The following is a 15,910-nucleotide window of genomic DNA, read 5'->3' as shown; positions in this document are numbered from 1 at the left end:
TCAAAGGAAATCTGAATATAGACTTTAATAATAGTGTATCGATATTGGCTCATTACTTGTGACAAATATGTCATACTAATGTAAAATGTTAATAATAGGGGCAACTGGGTGTGGGACTTATGGAAATGCCCTTTATTATCTTTGCAATTTTTTCTGTAAATTACAAACTATTCTAAAATAAAAAGTTTGTTTTCAAGAAACATTACATTTCAATAATTGCCTTTAAGTTGAAATGCAGACATTTTCTTTCTCTTCCTACAGACAAAAAGCAAGGTCAACTAGGGCTTTGAGGAAAGACGCAGTTAGAAGGGAAGAGATGGTTTTAATTCTCTAAAAAAAGTAGATATAAAGTGAGATATGCTGATATGTTAAAGTGATGGAGGGCATTATGTCTTTAAAGATGGTGTAAAAGATTTGAACTAGTGAATTCAACAGATATTTTATAGTGAATGTCACGAGTAAGTACATTGTATAAAGTGTTTTAAATCATCAATGTGAAGAATGAAGCAAAATATATGTAATGTATGTGAAACAAAATCTGTTTAAATGATTATTTAAAGTAGAAATAATATTTGTATTGCTTAGATACTGAGAGAATCCATAAGTCCAATTCATCTGCATCAGTAGGAATCAACTGATATTACAGAGCCAGTGCCTCTAAAGATATCACTACTTAGACCAAAGAAGAGGCATCTGTCAGGGAAGGCTGTTCAGCATAAAATGCTCCTTGACTATCTAATATCTATTTTTTGTCCCTCTTATTAAAAATTTCCCAATTTCCTTAAGGGAGGCGACCAACCCATCTAAAATAATTCAGTATCTCAGACATCCTTAACCTAGTGGTGGCCACACCACACAGCTGTGGCTAATAAGGATTACAGAGAATTTGCTGGATTTAAGGAAGGTTTTGTCTTCTTGCTTAGACCAACTGTTCTTCATTGCTTTTTCCCTTCCTCCCTATAAGATAGGTTCTATACCTAGAATGTAGCAATAACTTTGTGATCACGAGGCTAAATCCTGAGGATGAGGTCCAACACCACTAAAGAGAACAGGATGGAAAGATGGATATCCAGGTTTTTGGTAATATTTTTGAGCTGGGCAGCTGCACTATCCTGGATAGTATCTTCTTGTTTTCCAGACAATTAGTGTCACTCTTAGCGGAGCTTTATTCCATGTAGTTAGAGGTATTCCTTACTGAAGGAGTATCCTCAACTGATTGTATATCTTCAGGGAAGAATTCCCATCAAGAGTAAAGGATGAAGACAGTATAGATTTAGTGAATGAGATTAGCTCATAATCAGTCAATCAATAGAGACATATCATCCCCAATTTCTGGTAATCTAGCTTTTATACAGCCAGTTTCCCCTTCTGACTTAGAAAAAGCCGATCTGCAAGGGGATGGTAGATTGTGTCATCTCTGCCCGCATTTCCTTGTTATCATTAGGCCTGTCTTTGTACCCAGATAATCTTGAAAATAATTCATGGCAAATGGCCAATGCATTTTCTTAGAACATTATCTATTATATATTGATTTAGGAAAATACATTTTGGAATGTACAAGTGAGGGAAATTCCCCATACCTGATGACTTCTATTCCTCTGCCAAACAGTTAATGTAATGTAAAACAAATAAATAAAAACAATGCAAAACAAAATTGGAGTGCATGAGCATAAAGATGAAGGTTTCTTTCCCAGAAGTGTCATAGAGGAGTGTAGTGAGTTGGTTCATGAAATTTTTGAGAGTATATCTCTAGGTATGCATTATCAGTATCTCCTGTTAAATGAGAAATATTTGTATTGTTGGTTTCATTCATGAGTGCCTCCTTTTTTCAACTGCATAACAAGTGTTCAGGTAAAAGTACTTGAGATGTTTGTAAGAGATTGAAAAAAAAAAAGCTTAGGAGGGAAAAATTTCTTTGGTAGGAAGTAGAAGACAATATAAAAGAGAATCTAAAAAAATCTTTCTGATAATCTACCTTAAGAGAGATTTTTATATATTTTCCTATTTCCTTACATTTTATCTGAAAACATTCAACTCATTCCTTAATATTTTGTTGCTTTTTACTATCAAGTAAGTATATATGTCTTAGAGTAATATCATTGAACAGTTTCAATGATATTCAATACAAATGAAATTGTTCCCTTTGTTATAAAAGCTGTACCTCTAGTGTAGTCTACTGTTTAGATTTAAAATATTATTATTTTATGCACATTGTGGTAGAATGTATAATTGTTAATCCACAGAGAGAAATATGTCCTCTCTGAACAAAAAGGCTAAAGCGATCTCTGAAGTGCTGGCACAAACCACTCTTTGCAGCTGTTTTGCAAGTTGCCAGAAGCTGGGAAAATGTGAAGAGACCACATGCTTCTATGTGACTTTTCTTCCACTCATGGACCAAAGTCAGTCTAGCATTTTCCCAGATGTCAGTGGACAAACTGACCCAGTTGTTAGGCACTGTTTTCAGAAACATCACAGCCAGAGTAGACATAAAATTGAAAGCATAGGATTATATCCTAGGATGGCATTTTAGTACCCAAAAGGAAAAAACCTCTACATTAATACAGATTGTTAATGAAGCACATATGACTACTGATGAAATGACCAGTGGAATATAAAAGTAAGACATAACTTTAATCAATTCTGATAACCCATGGTTTTCTCACATGAGATTCGTTGAGGAATTTTTATTTGCTTGGATGAACAGGATTGAAATAAAAAAATGGTTGATTGGACACACGATCCTCTATAGGTGAAGTACTGGCAACTTGTGCAAAAGGCCTGGCAAAATCTCAGTAGGCTATCAGCCCTTTCCCCTTCTTCCCTGTCCAAAGCCAGTGTGACAATATGGATCCTATTACTGCTTCTGGGAAACACAATTGATTCCAGGAGGTCATGGCAAGTGGAGATGCCCAAAGCGGCATTTATTCCCTGCCTACTTGGCCCAGTAGGTAAGGAGTGGGGCTCTTCTTTGGTTGGTTAGTAACAAATGCAACTGTGCCAGGCAAAGAATGGTGGCCTTCTGCCAGTAATTCCTGGCCATTACTTGCTGTCTTTGGCTTCAGATACTTCCTATTCCTCTCCAGGCCACTGTACCTCTGAACTAGCAAAGTATTATTAAAGTAAATCTCAACTTTTTATATTTATTTGTTTTTATACTTGAAAGACTTAAATAGAGACCTGCATAGTTTTGACAGTTCCATATCAGCTTGTAATTATGGCAACAAGAAATTAATTTCCATTGCCTCAGGTGTGCCCGAAGAGACAGAAAAGTCATCAGACACATCAGTTATTTTAGTTCAAAGGAAGGGGACAGCTCTGAAACACTGGAGCTTACTATTAGAAAAAAAAGGTAGTAAATTTTGAATCTCTTTTATGTATACTCAATAAGATTCAAAGAAACGACATGATAAGTAATGAAAAAAACCCTAAGAGTAATTCAACTATAATTTAAAGAAAAGTTTAAAAATGATTGCCAAATTAAAAGCAATAAAAGAGGTTGTGAAGAAAGGTTTGTCTATATAGCAAATTGAATTTTAAAAGTTTGAAATGTTCACTAAATTCTCCAAGAGCTCAAATAGATACAGATAAAAATGATGAGAGAAAAGATGAGATGTAGACAGAAGCAAGAAATTTAGTACACATATGACAAAGATTTCAGAAACAGAAAGAGAGCCAAAGAGAAATACTAGTAAAAAGATAATTAAGGGAAATTTGAATTAGCTGAGTCTGAGTTTGAAATTTAAAATGGGCTCAGTAAAAACAAGGCAAAATAGGTTTAAAAAGAGAAATTAGTAGCCCTAGTTTAAGGAAAATAAATTACACTTAAGCAATTTTTGAATGAAAGAGATGATTTCCAGATAGTCTAGATAGTTTAAAAACTACACAAAAAATAAGAACAATGAAAATTCAGTGTATCAAAGGTTATGGTAAATGACCAAAAGAAGCCATTCTAGAAAGTGAGAGACTACATATTTATATTATTAAACATGAATGAATAAAACTAATTTTAAAAATATGTGAACACATTTGAAAATGAGCAGTTAAATTTAAGAAAAGTAGGAGAAAGAAGCTAATTTATACAAAATATAAATGAGCAATTACAAATTAAAAATCTATGGAAAACCATAAAAGCTAACAATGGGTTCTTTTAAAAACATAAAAATATATAATATGCTGGTAAATCTAAACAACAAAAATGAATTGAAACATTAATAAAATGATACATCTATAAAAATTTAAAAATAAGATACATATAAGTCTACATTAATAATGGTAAAATCTTGGTGATATATACGATTTTATAGAAACTATAAATCAGTAAAATGGACTGTACAATAATGAGAAAGACCAGATAACCAGAGAAGTACTTAAAATGATATTATTTTGTAAGGCTCCTGCCCAGACAGTTTTACAGGTGAATTCTTCTAAATTACTTCCAAGGAAGAATGACTACAAAGAACCTAAGTAAAGAAGAAAAACTCAACTAGTATAAACCTAATAGCAAAATTTGACAAAAAAATTTGTGATTTTTTTCTCCCTTCCCTTGTACCTCCGTTCCTTTTCTTTCCTGTCTTTCCTTTTGCTCTTATTCTTTTTGTTTGCTTGCTTGTTTATTTTCTGAAGTGTATATAGCTAAGACATTTTTAGGAAAAAAAAAAGAAATGAACCATGAAATTCATCCTAAGATATTTCAATGTTATATTAATTAAAATAAAGTTGCCAGATTTTGTCTCTCCACATATATACATATACATTATATATATAATATTACCTTTTTTTTTTTTTTGAGACTGAGTCTCACTCTATTGCCCAGGCTGGAGTATAGTAGTGTGAATCTGGGCTTGCTGCAACCTCCAACTCTTGGGTTCAAGCGATTCTTGTGCCTCAGCCTCCCAAGTAGCTGGAATTACCAGCGCATACCACTACACCCAGCTAATTTTTGTATTTTTAGTGAGATGGGGTTTCGCCATGTTGGCCAGGCTGGTCTTGAACTCCTGACCTCAAGCAATCTGCCTGCCTTGGCCTCCTAAAATGCTGGGATTACAGGTGAGAGCCACCGTGCCCAGCTATTACTGTGTTTCATACATATATGTGATGTCACTATATTACTGCGATATATAAATATAAATATCTAGACATTTTATTTTAATTACAGTAGCGTTAGTATATCTTAGGATATATATACACACACACGCACAAATAATGATGTTTGTATGATACTATGTTATTACATATATGTCTATATGTGTGCATATGTATAATATTACATGTAAATATAAAAGTAATAGTATCACACAATAAAATAGGAAATGAATTTAATTTAAAGTGGAATTAACTAACAATGATACAGACAATATCAGGTTCTTATATACCTGGAGGTAGAAGTTAGACTAGGAAACAATTACATGTCTGAAAGAACAGTGTGTTACCACCCTATCCAAAAAGACTGGGAGGAAGTGAGTTTGGCTCAGATACAATCTTTACATTCGTGATTTTTCTGAGAGCCCTGTTAACTGCGATAAATAGAAGCTGCATATTACGATAGTTCTGTTAGTTAGCAAGTTAAACAGCCTCTGCTTTGCATGATTTATAAAGAATTGTTTTATTTTGTTTTGTTTTCACCAGGCTGACTGAGTTTAAAAGAGCTATATTATCAGAGTATTTGTTAGAATGTCACTGCAAAATGTTTTACTTATGTCAATGCAGTAATTGTTTCGGAAAACTTCTTAAGATGGCTCATCATTTGTGTATGGCTTTTTTATTTTTTATTTTTGGTAACAGTAAGTTTTCTCTGATTGGTTAAAATAAGAGTTCAGTTTTGAAGTTGCTGATGCTCATGGGAAAATATTATGCAATAGATGCGATATGTAATATAAGAAATTAAATGTATGATGCTCTTTAAGAACTAATTGTAGTACTTGAAGAAGTAGAGTTTAGACATACAGCTTATGTTACTGAATTAGGCCTGGAGGATGGGATAATTTATGAGCAGCACTTTTTAAATGAAGTGCATTTTTCAGTTTATATGGTGGTTATCTGCCAGTGATATTTTCAGCTTGTTTTTATTTATGGGGAATGGAGTTTGGATTATGTACATGCTTAGCATCATGCACACATTTCAATACAAATTCAAAAGAAAAACATACAGTGGGACAGGAAGGAGTATCTTGTTAGTCCATGTGATAATGACTTGAGGTGAAAACCACTACATATGAACAGCCCATGTTATGGAGGCTCCGTTTTTCCCAAACAAGAATTGTTTGCACCTAGGATTCTGATCTGGATTTATGCCTCCCCCATCTGGAATTTAAAGTGCCTCTCTTCTGCCACAACGGGATGAAGAAGTTCCAGATTACAATGCTATAGGGCTACACAATTAGATTTTACTCTCTGAATAGATATAGTAGACCACTGAGAATTCTAAAGTCTATAAGAAAGAGAAAACCTCTGGAACTTTAAAATGAATCATTTGGCAATGATTTTCTTGAAGGAAGCTATGAATATTTGCAGTTGGAAGCCATGAACTACCAGCAAAGAAGCTCTTATTAGGGGAAAGCAACTGGTCTATTTGAAATTAGCATGAAACAAATCCAGCTCGATTCACACAAATATTGTTCAAGCCAAGCTTGAACAATAATGCAAGGAAGTAAATCCAGACCCAAAGAGAAGTAAGGCAACATTCTCTTAGCCAGTCCAGATTCATACCAATCCCTTAGTGCACAGCAAGGGGCAGTTTATATTAGAGTTCCACTGTATACTCTGTATTTGTTTGTGCTTACACTAAACATGTGGTAAAACACATCTGGACTCTCCATCCATGCTAGGGACTTAATTTTTCTCAACAAATCTTATTTTTTGTTTCTTAATTTTGTAAGGTCTCAACTTAGAGAATTCTCCTAGCTATTGCTACAAATAGGGGTGAACACTACTTGCTTATTATAATCTCATGCCTAGAGGGAACAAATTTAGGTTTAGTATGTATGATTTTGCAACCATTATTGGGATGTTCAAGCAATGTTACTTTTCTTTCTTTTATTTAACTCAAATTAAACCATTTTTAATGCCCAGATCTTTGGGCTGGCAGAACATTCAGCCTCAGTTACTTGGTCTCACTTCCTGGAATCTTACACTCATTAAAATACTGAAAATGACCTCTCTAGGCTTCAGCAGTACAGTTTACCTGAGACTCCCTGTGTCCAAGCCTTTGTGTCTTGGTGGGGAACACAAGTTCCCGGGTTTCAGCTTCCCCAGGTCTAGCAGCAGCCTTTGCCCTCCAAGACCCTGCTCTCTCCATTGCCCTTGGCCTTGCAGGCCTTAGGGGAACCCAGATATTAACATCTCTGTCTCCGTCTCTTTCATCTATCAAAGTCACCTACTTCTCTACCCTTAAGCTTCTGGGAAACAAAAGCAAGCAGGACAAGCTGTACATGGGGCATTTCTGTCTGTTATTTCCTTGAAGCAAGAGAACACAGAACTTGTGTGGGGGAGGTGAGGGATGGAGAAGGATAGTTAAAAAAAGAATATAGAGAGAACAAGACACAAAATAAATATTTGCTGCTTCATAGGTTGTCAACATGTTTTATAGAATGCTCTCTTGATAAAACTTATCTCTATCTGCATATTAATAATAACACCATCTAGTCTCATGGAAGATGAAAAAACATCATTTTCTAGTGTGATCAAAGGGATTAATGGGACATTTATATACCTAGAAACAGGATTTATATAATGAATATAAGAAAACAACAAGCAAGAAATATGAGATTCTACGTAGTTTTGAAACATATGCTATAATATTAGCATTAATTAAGACTTAGTCTGACTTACATCAACCATATACTTTTATAATAAATCTAAGTCTCACAAACTGCAGTGCCTAGGAGTATCTTATGGTTATCTTTTTTTTGAGACAGGGTCTTGCTCTGTCACCCGGACTGGAGTACAGTGGTGTCCATAGCCACACGCCACCATGTCGGGCTAATTTTTGTAGTGTGTGTGTGTGTGTGTGTGTGTGTGTGTAGAGACAAGGTCTTACTTTGTTGCCAAGGTGGGTGTGGAATTCCTGGGCTCAAGGCATCTGCCCGCTATGGCCTCTCAAAGTGCTGGGACTACAGGTGTGAGCCTCTGCGCGCGGCCGGTCATTCCTTCAATAATAGCATCAACCAAATGGTCCTTCAACCTTCTTTTCTTTAACGGATAACCTCAGTCAGTTCCTTAAATCTGTTTTTTTGTTTGTTTGTTTGTTTTTTGAGACGTAGTCTTGCTCTGTCGCCGAGGCTGGAGTGCAATGGCGCGATTTCCACTAATTGCAAACTCCGCCTCCCGGGTTCAAGTGATTCCCCTGCCTCAGCCTTCCAAACAGCTGGGATTACAGGCATGTGCCACCACGCCCGGCTAATTTTTGTATTTTTAGTGGAGATGGGATTTCACCATGTTCACCAGGCTGCTCTCAAACTCCTGACCTCAAGTGATCTACTCACCTCGGTCTCCCAAAGTGTTGGGATTACAGGCGTGAGCCACAGTGCCTGGCCTAGTTCCTTGAATCTTAATACTTATTTTGGGTAAACTACTAAGGGACAGCAAATTGTGGACAAATTTCTATCTTCAGTGCAGGCTTATTGCATGAGCAGTTCAGAAATGCAGCACCTCAAAAGGAAATGTCTGTCATGCGTTCCTGTGGGCACCAGACATTCCTGGAGGAATTGTAGATCAGGGACTGTGATCTATTTTTTTAAATTAATAATTTACTTTTCTTAAGCTGGTTTTATCTAATGTGCTCACCATGTAAGAAAGCACATGGTTCAATGACTTTTTAGTAAAAACACATTTAATTTCCGAATCAATGCCACAGAGATGCTTTTGTGGACTTATTTCTACTCAGTTCTGAATTATATGTTAACTGTGTATAATAGATGTTTAGTAAGGAATAGGGAACAAAATTAGATGTTATTCTAAATAGCTCATGCTTGATTTTAATGTCACGTGGTTTCTATTTTCTGTAATTATCTATGAATAACATGTCCTATGGCCTTGCAATTCAAAGTGTTTTCTGTGGACCAGCAATATGAGCATCACCTGAGAACTTGTTAGAAATGCCCCACCCCAGACCTGCTGAATCAGAATCTGCATTTATTAGGATAAAAATGGTAGAAAAGTTTGAGTAACACTGTGTAAGTTTACAGTTTAGACTGACTTATCTGGGAAGCTTTTGAAAAATATAGATGCCAAATTTTCACAGTGGATCTGTTGAATCGGAATAGCTCAGAGTTGCATACAACACGTGCATTTAAAGAAACCTCCATGGGTCAACTTCTTATGTGCATATAAAACATAAGAAAACTACATAGTAAGTGGTGACATATATTTTCAGGATGATTTGTCACAAGCTAACATTTAGTTAAAATGCCATAACTCTTTTTGAGTGATCAAGGCAACAGATTTGAGGATTAACTTAACTTTATAGACTTGTATCACTTCCTGATGCTGTTAATAATTTCTGTTATTAATTATACAATAATATAAAGAATATTGATGATGTTTTTCTCAAATGCATGAAAAGCATTAAAATGTCACCAGACTATTTTCTTTTGTGTTACATTATGTTGATAGCAAAAGTTCAATCTGAAAAGTTTATGTTTCTTCTATATGGCATAGGACTACTGAACAGTTTTATAATCTGACATTTGAACTGTCTGCACTAAGCACTTACCATTTACAGTTTGCCAGAATAGTGGTAGCTCCTATTTTCTTGCTTTCTTTAGTGTGACATAACATAATAAAGACCCTACACATAAATCTCAGTGTCTTTTTTCCTTAACATAAGTAACCTTTTGTAATAATACCAACAAAATAAGAGTAGTAACAATTTCTAGCTTGATTACATCTGTTATAATCTGGATGAGAATCTATTAAAATAAAAACTCAAAACTTTCAGATCAGAGTTCAGTTTTTTGTTTTGTTTTGTTTTTTCTTCCTAACAAGCTAGATTCTAAGATTGTGTGTTGGGAGATACAGTCTAGCACTGACTGTTAGTTTCATACCTAATTTTTCATTTGTTTGTTGAATTATTTTTTCTTCCCATTTTCTCTTTGCTGTTTTTAGTCTGGAAAGAGTTAATTGCTACCTTAAGGAATACATGTAATATCTTGAGAATTAAATAACTGATCTTATTTAAAAGCTGTGTTTATGAAATAAAATTGGGGGTGAATTTCAGTAACTCAATGGGATGGGAACATTTGTTTTTCCCTTAAAACAAAACATAATCCAAACCAAAAACTTTTATAAACATTTTATGAAAACTTTGCCAGCCACTGGATAAATAAAAGAGGGCTCATGAAACTAATAATAAAATATAAAGTCTTTCTGTTAGTTTTAATATACCACAATGATGCTCAAATCTTACATAGTAGAACTGTGATTTACTTCACAATCATTGGTTTGAATGCCCAAAAGATATCTTGACCCCTTTTTTTTTTTTTTTTGAGACGGAGTCTCGGTCTGTCACCCAGCCTGGAGTGCAGTGGCGCCATCTCTGCTCACTGCAAGCTCCGCCTCCCGGGTTCATGCCGTTCTCCTGCCTCAGCCTCCCAAGTAGCTGGGACTAGAGGCGCCCGCCACCACGTCAGGCTAATTTTTTGTATTTTTAGTAGAGACGGGGTTTCACTGTGTTAGCCAGGATGGTCTCAACTTCCTGACCTAGTGATCCACCCACCTCGGCCTCCCAAAGTGCTGGGATTACAGGCGTGAGCCACTGCACCTGGCCGACATGTGACTGTTTTCTCTCCCTTCAGACAGCATGGAAAGAATTGAGATTTTATCCTAATCTCAAAGACATTTAGGACATTTAATTACAGACTTTGCTTTGTTAACTAGTTTTGTTGAAAACTCTTATTAATAAGTGGAGGGATTCTCTCAAATGTAATTTCAGTACAGCTTTTACCCCACATAAACTCACTTCATCTTGTTTTGACTCCAGTGTAAATTCAGAACACTTGACTATTTTCCTGACTTGTATAACCTACACTTTCCTATAGGAGAATCCTATTTATGAGCTGTAACTGCTAGTTTGCTAAAAATTTTTCCCTCTCAATAAAGTCTATTGAGTCCAGTTGGAAATTATGAATCGTACTTTTATTTTTTTTTAAATGGTAGTTGATTCACAGTCTTGAGTACTGTGATGTACCACACAAATGTTTTGCAGGATTGACAGCTATAGAAAACAACTCACAATTTTGCAGTTACCAATGTGGTGGCCCTTTAAAATACAAATGTTGGTATAATTAGTATGAGTCAGATAGCTATTTAATTAAGTTTATCAAATATTTGTTGAATGGCCTGCTGTGTGAAAAGTACTATGCCACATCTCTCATTTTGAACCCCCAACTCTCCAAGGGAATACACTGATTAATTTAATGGACTTAAATACTCATTTTATCCAGCATTCCACTAGATTAGAATTCCTTGAGATGTCAAGAGAAAATCATTGCATGAATGCAAAGTAACCTGACAATGATTCTAAATGCTTTGCTACTAAAATAGTTAAAACTATTAAGTTATGCTATTATAAGAAACATTTGAAAGAATTTCAAATTTTAATTGCTCCCTTGTTTCTGTTTTAACCCTGGCCCCAGGAAGACTCTAATCTTCCATTACCATTCAGAGTTTCCAAGCCAAAAATATCTTAAAGGCTTGAAGAAACGGAGAAAGACTATAAAAACAAAAGATGGTAGACAGCAATATCTGTTTCTGTTAGTTGAGTATGAGCAGCTAAATATTTAATTGTGAAACCAAACTTTATCAAGGAAAGAAAGAGGTTATTTATGGTGCTAATGATAGTTAAGGGTGTAATGAATAATCCCAAGTGGAGAAAAAGGAGAAAGATCAAGGAACATGAGGAATGATTTTCCCTCAAGACTTTGTCCCATTGTGGAATTATTCTTCTAAAATCAAGTGATTAAATAAGAAATCCTGAACACCCAACTTTGTTCTTGCAAGATAATGGTTTTCCTCTGAAGGAAATAACTATAGGAAGAACACTGCCTCAACCAGTAGCCAAAGCATGAACTAGATGACCTAATAAGGCCTTTCCATCTCTGATTTCTTGATACTTGTGTTTAGAAATTTTCCTGTTGTTTAACTTTTTTTTTTTTGGAGACAGATTCTCACTCTGTTGCCCAGGCTGGAGTGCAGTGGCATGATCTCGGCTCGCTGCAACTGCCGCCTCCTGGGTTCAAGCGATTCTCCTGCCTCAGCCTCCCGAGTAACTGGGATTATAGGCATGCACTACTACGCCTGGCTATTTTGTATTTTTAGTAGAGATGGGGTTTCACCATGTTGGCCAGGCTGGTCTCTAACTACTGGCCTCAAGAGATCCACCCGCCTCGGCCTTCCAAAGTGCTGGAATTATAGGCGTGAGCCACTGCGCCTGGCCCCTGTTGTTTAATTTTTAAAAATCTTTTTATGGAACTTCTGAAAATTTCTGTGAAAAAGACCCAAGTTGGAAATAGCTTATTCACTGACAGTAGAGAAACAATGACAACAACTCCCTACTCATTTCTCTCAAGTAATAATAAGTGGAAGTAAATATTCACTTTAAGTAGAGACTAAATATTCACTTCTTCATTCATTTAATAATTATTCTTTTAGTGCCTATTATGTGCCAGGCTGTATTCTATGAGTATGAAAGTTTGACATCCTGACTCTTTACCAACCTAATGCCTCGGTTAAAAATAATAGGCATAATGTATACACAACATACTTGATTCTCTGACCTGTGAATGAAAGAATTCAGTATTATATAAAATGGGAGGGTGCTGTGTGAGAGAAAGAGTGAGACTGAGGATGACTTTTGCTCTCAATGAGCAACAAAATAATTCTCTACATGCTGCTATCAACTCTATTTTCTCATTTTGCATGTCATATAGCTGTGCTCTATGAGGATATAGGGTGTAGGAATGGAAAAAAGGGACAGTAGGCCCAGCTTTCACTGTCCTATAGTGGTAGGTCCCATGTACCTACTCTAATATTCCTCTGTGATAGTTCTAGGTGTCAAGAATCCCAAGACCAGGAATAAAGCTCATCAGTAGGCAGGAATAAAAGGATACAATTTTGCCTGGAGATGTTCAAGTTGCAGTAATTAAAGTACTGTGCAACTTTTGTGTGATGGAAATTGTGTGAGATATTGGTGGTAGAAAGTAAACAAAACAAAGGTCAAGACCCTTAAGGAACTTGTAATTTAGAGAAGGAGGTGGATATAAATCTAGCCATTTATGATGCAATAAAGTTTTATACTTATACTTCGAACAAAGTTGACCGCAGAATTCCCAAATTTATTTGACCATGGGAAGAAATTAAAAATTGTAAATGTAAAAACTGTAATGTATCTAATAAATATTGACAGAAGGTTGTTAGTTATATTAAAAGTATGGGAAAGGTAAACAACCAAAAGGAACCCCCCCAAAAAAATAAACCTAGTAAATGAATTTATAATTATTTGCTGCAAGAAATGACAAAAATTTTATTCATTGGTTTAATACGCAATAAATATTGGGCATCAAAATGTTGTCAAATTATGACACTGACCAGTCAGCCTCCAACAGAAAAACCCCCACAACTCTCTACTTACTTAATTGCTGCCGATATGAGGATGCACAGGTTAAAATGATATGTCAACCAATTTCATGAAACTTATTTTAAAGGAGATGATTTTCAATTAGGGAGACTAAATATATATGGCTACTTTTGAAATTATTTATATGCTTAAAACATATTTTGAAAGAAAACATACTACAAGCATTAGTGTAGTACTTTTGTGGAGTACCTATTAGCACCTCCTGTAATATGATGCTCTTTGCCATGTGGACAGGAAGAGGAAGGGTGCTATGGACTGAGAAATCACTATGAGCAAGAATGTGAACTTGAGGGTGTGTGGAAAACAACACTGTAGCCTGAGCCAAAGAAACATGGAGGAAGGGAAGGGATTTGACATAAGGCAGGCTGGTAGGGGTCAGTTTTTGAAAGGAACTCAAATGACTCTGTCTCTGACTCCTAACATCCTCTCTGGCAAAATTAAAAGTCAATCACGTTTTAGCTATTTACATTTTCCTATTTTCTTTAGACCTTGCCATATTTTATTACCAATGAGCCATCTGTACATATGCCACCAATTTTATTCAAAAAATTACACTGAAGGCTTTACATATTCTAGACAATGTGCTAGAGTTTACATGTAAGATCATGTTAATTTTCATGAAGAGTTTGCAAAAGTAGTACTATGAAACCGATTTTAGAGTTGAGAAAACTGAAGCTGAATCCTCATGAGAATCCAACCTATCTAACTTGAAGTTCATTTTGCTTTAATAGTTGGGCTTTGTAATGTCATTTACCCATGTGTGTTCCACAGAGGATAAAGCATGAGAAAAAAGGATTCTATGGTCATGTAAGTAAGGAGACCAAATTGCACTACATCTCCCCCTTGAAGACTCACAATTTTTTTTTTTTTTTTTTTTTTTTTCAGACAGAGTCTCGCTTTATCGCCCAGGCTGGATTGCAGTGACACAATCTCGTCTCACTGCAACCTCCGCCTCCTGGGGTCAAGCGATTCTTCTGCCTCAGCCTCTGGAGTAGCTGGGACTACAGATGTGTTTGTTTAAATAGGTACCCTGAAGTCTGAAATAAGGAGAGCCATTTTGTTTCGTTTATCTAAGTATTTCATGAGCTCAGTTGGCTGTCTGAGAATTTTCCTTTTCCTGGTAAAACATTTAATATTCCAGGGAATACTTTGGGAAACTCTGCCTTAGAATATATTGGGAGAACCCTATTAATTAGAACTCATTTAGAATTAAAAAAAAAAAACCCTATTGCATGCTCTTAAACTGATCTTTGTCAAAGTGAGAGTCATGACTTACTGGGTTGTGAAATCAATTGAGTCCTCATCTGCAATTGGGGTTGCGGGGAAAGAATGGCAAGAAAAATATCAGGGTTGTTGCATGCAGTACAGGTAAGTACTGAATCATGAAATTTTTACTGGGTTGCTATGCAATATGCATTTCTCTCTGTGGTGATGGCCAAAAATGTCTGAAGCTGCTGCTTTCCTGAAAGTCACATGAATTGCTTGCTATGCCAGGAGTTAGGTGATAACTAATGTCTGAATGTTGTAAAATTAACACAAAAGGGCCTACTGTAATACCATGGTTAAATACATTATTTGTTATTACCTAAAATCAGATGATTTTAGATCTCAAATATCTCATAGAGGAGAAACCAAAATAGAGGTTTATTCTGACTTGTCAAGGTAAGACAGCTGTTAGCTGGGTCTAGAACCTAGATCTCCTAATGTGTGTCTCTAGTGTTCTTTTACTTGTCAGTGTAAATTGACAGATTTTTCATTTATGGAATGCTTAGGGTTACTTCTTTTTAATGAATAGGAAAACTCGGTGTAAAATGTAGCAAATCACTCCTGGATAGCTAGTTAATGACAGGTTACAAAAATGCTACAGGCTTTAGTTGAAGGAAAAAAGTAATTTAGAGATACTTCAGTGCTGGGGTCTAATTCTAATTCCAATTAATAACTAATTGACCTAATATCCTGTTTTACTAGGTGGGGCCATTTAGTTACCTAGTTTCTCATTTGTATATGTAAATGTCCTCGATATATGATTTTGAGAAGACTTAGCAGATAAAACATCAGTGAACACCAAATCTTTCCATGCTTAAGTTAAGGCACAACCATCACGTTACCTCTCCAGGAATAAACAATGAATCGAAGTTATAGGAAACCCTCCAAACTCACATTGCTTTTAAAAAAGAACAAGAACTATGACTTATCTTGCATCTCATAACAAGATAAACACTAGCTCGTTTTATTGTGGGCAGGCCTCTTCAAGACTGTCCAGTTGAAGTCTTGAAGTTC

The sequence above is a fragment of the Gorilla gorilla genome, chromosome 3, assembly GCF_029281585.2.
Source record: "Gorilla gorilla gorilla isolate KB3781 chromosome 3, NHGRI_mGorGor1-v2.1_pri, whole genome shotgun sequence".
In the NCBI taxonomy this organism is placed as follows: Eukaryota; Metazoa; Chordata; class Mammalia; order Primates; family Hominidae; genus Gorilla; species Gorilla gorilla.
The sequence above is the reverse complement of the archived record's forward strand: the minus strand, read 5'-3'. Positions refer to the sequence as shown.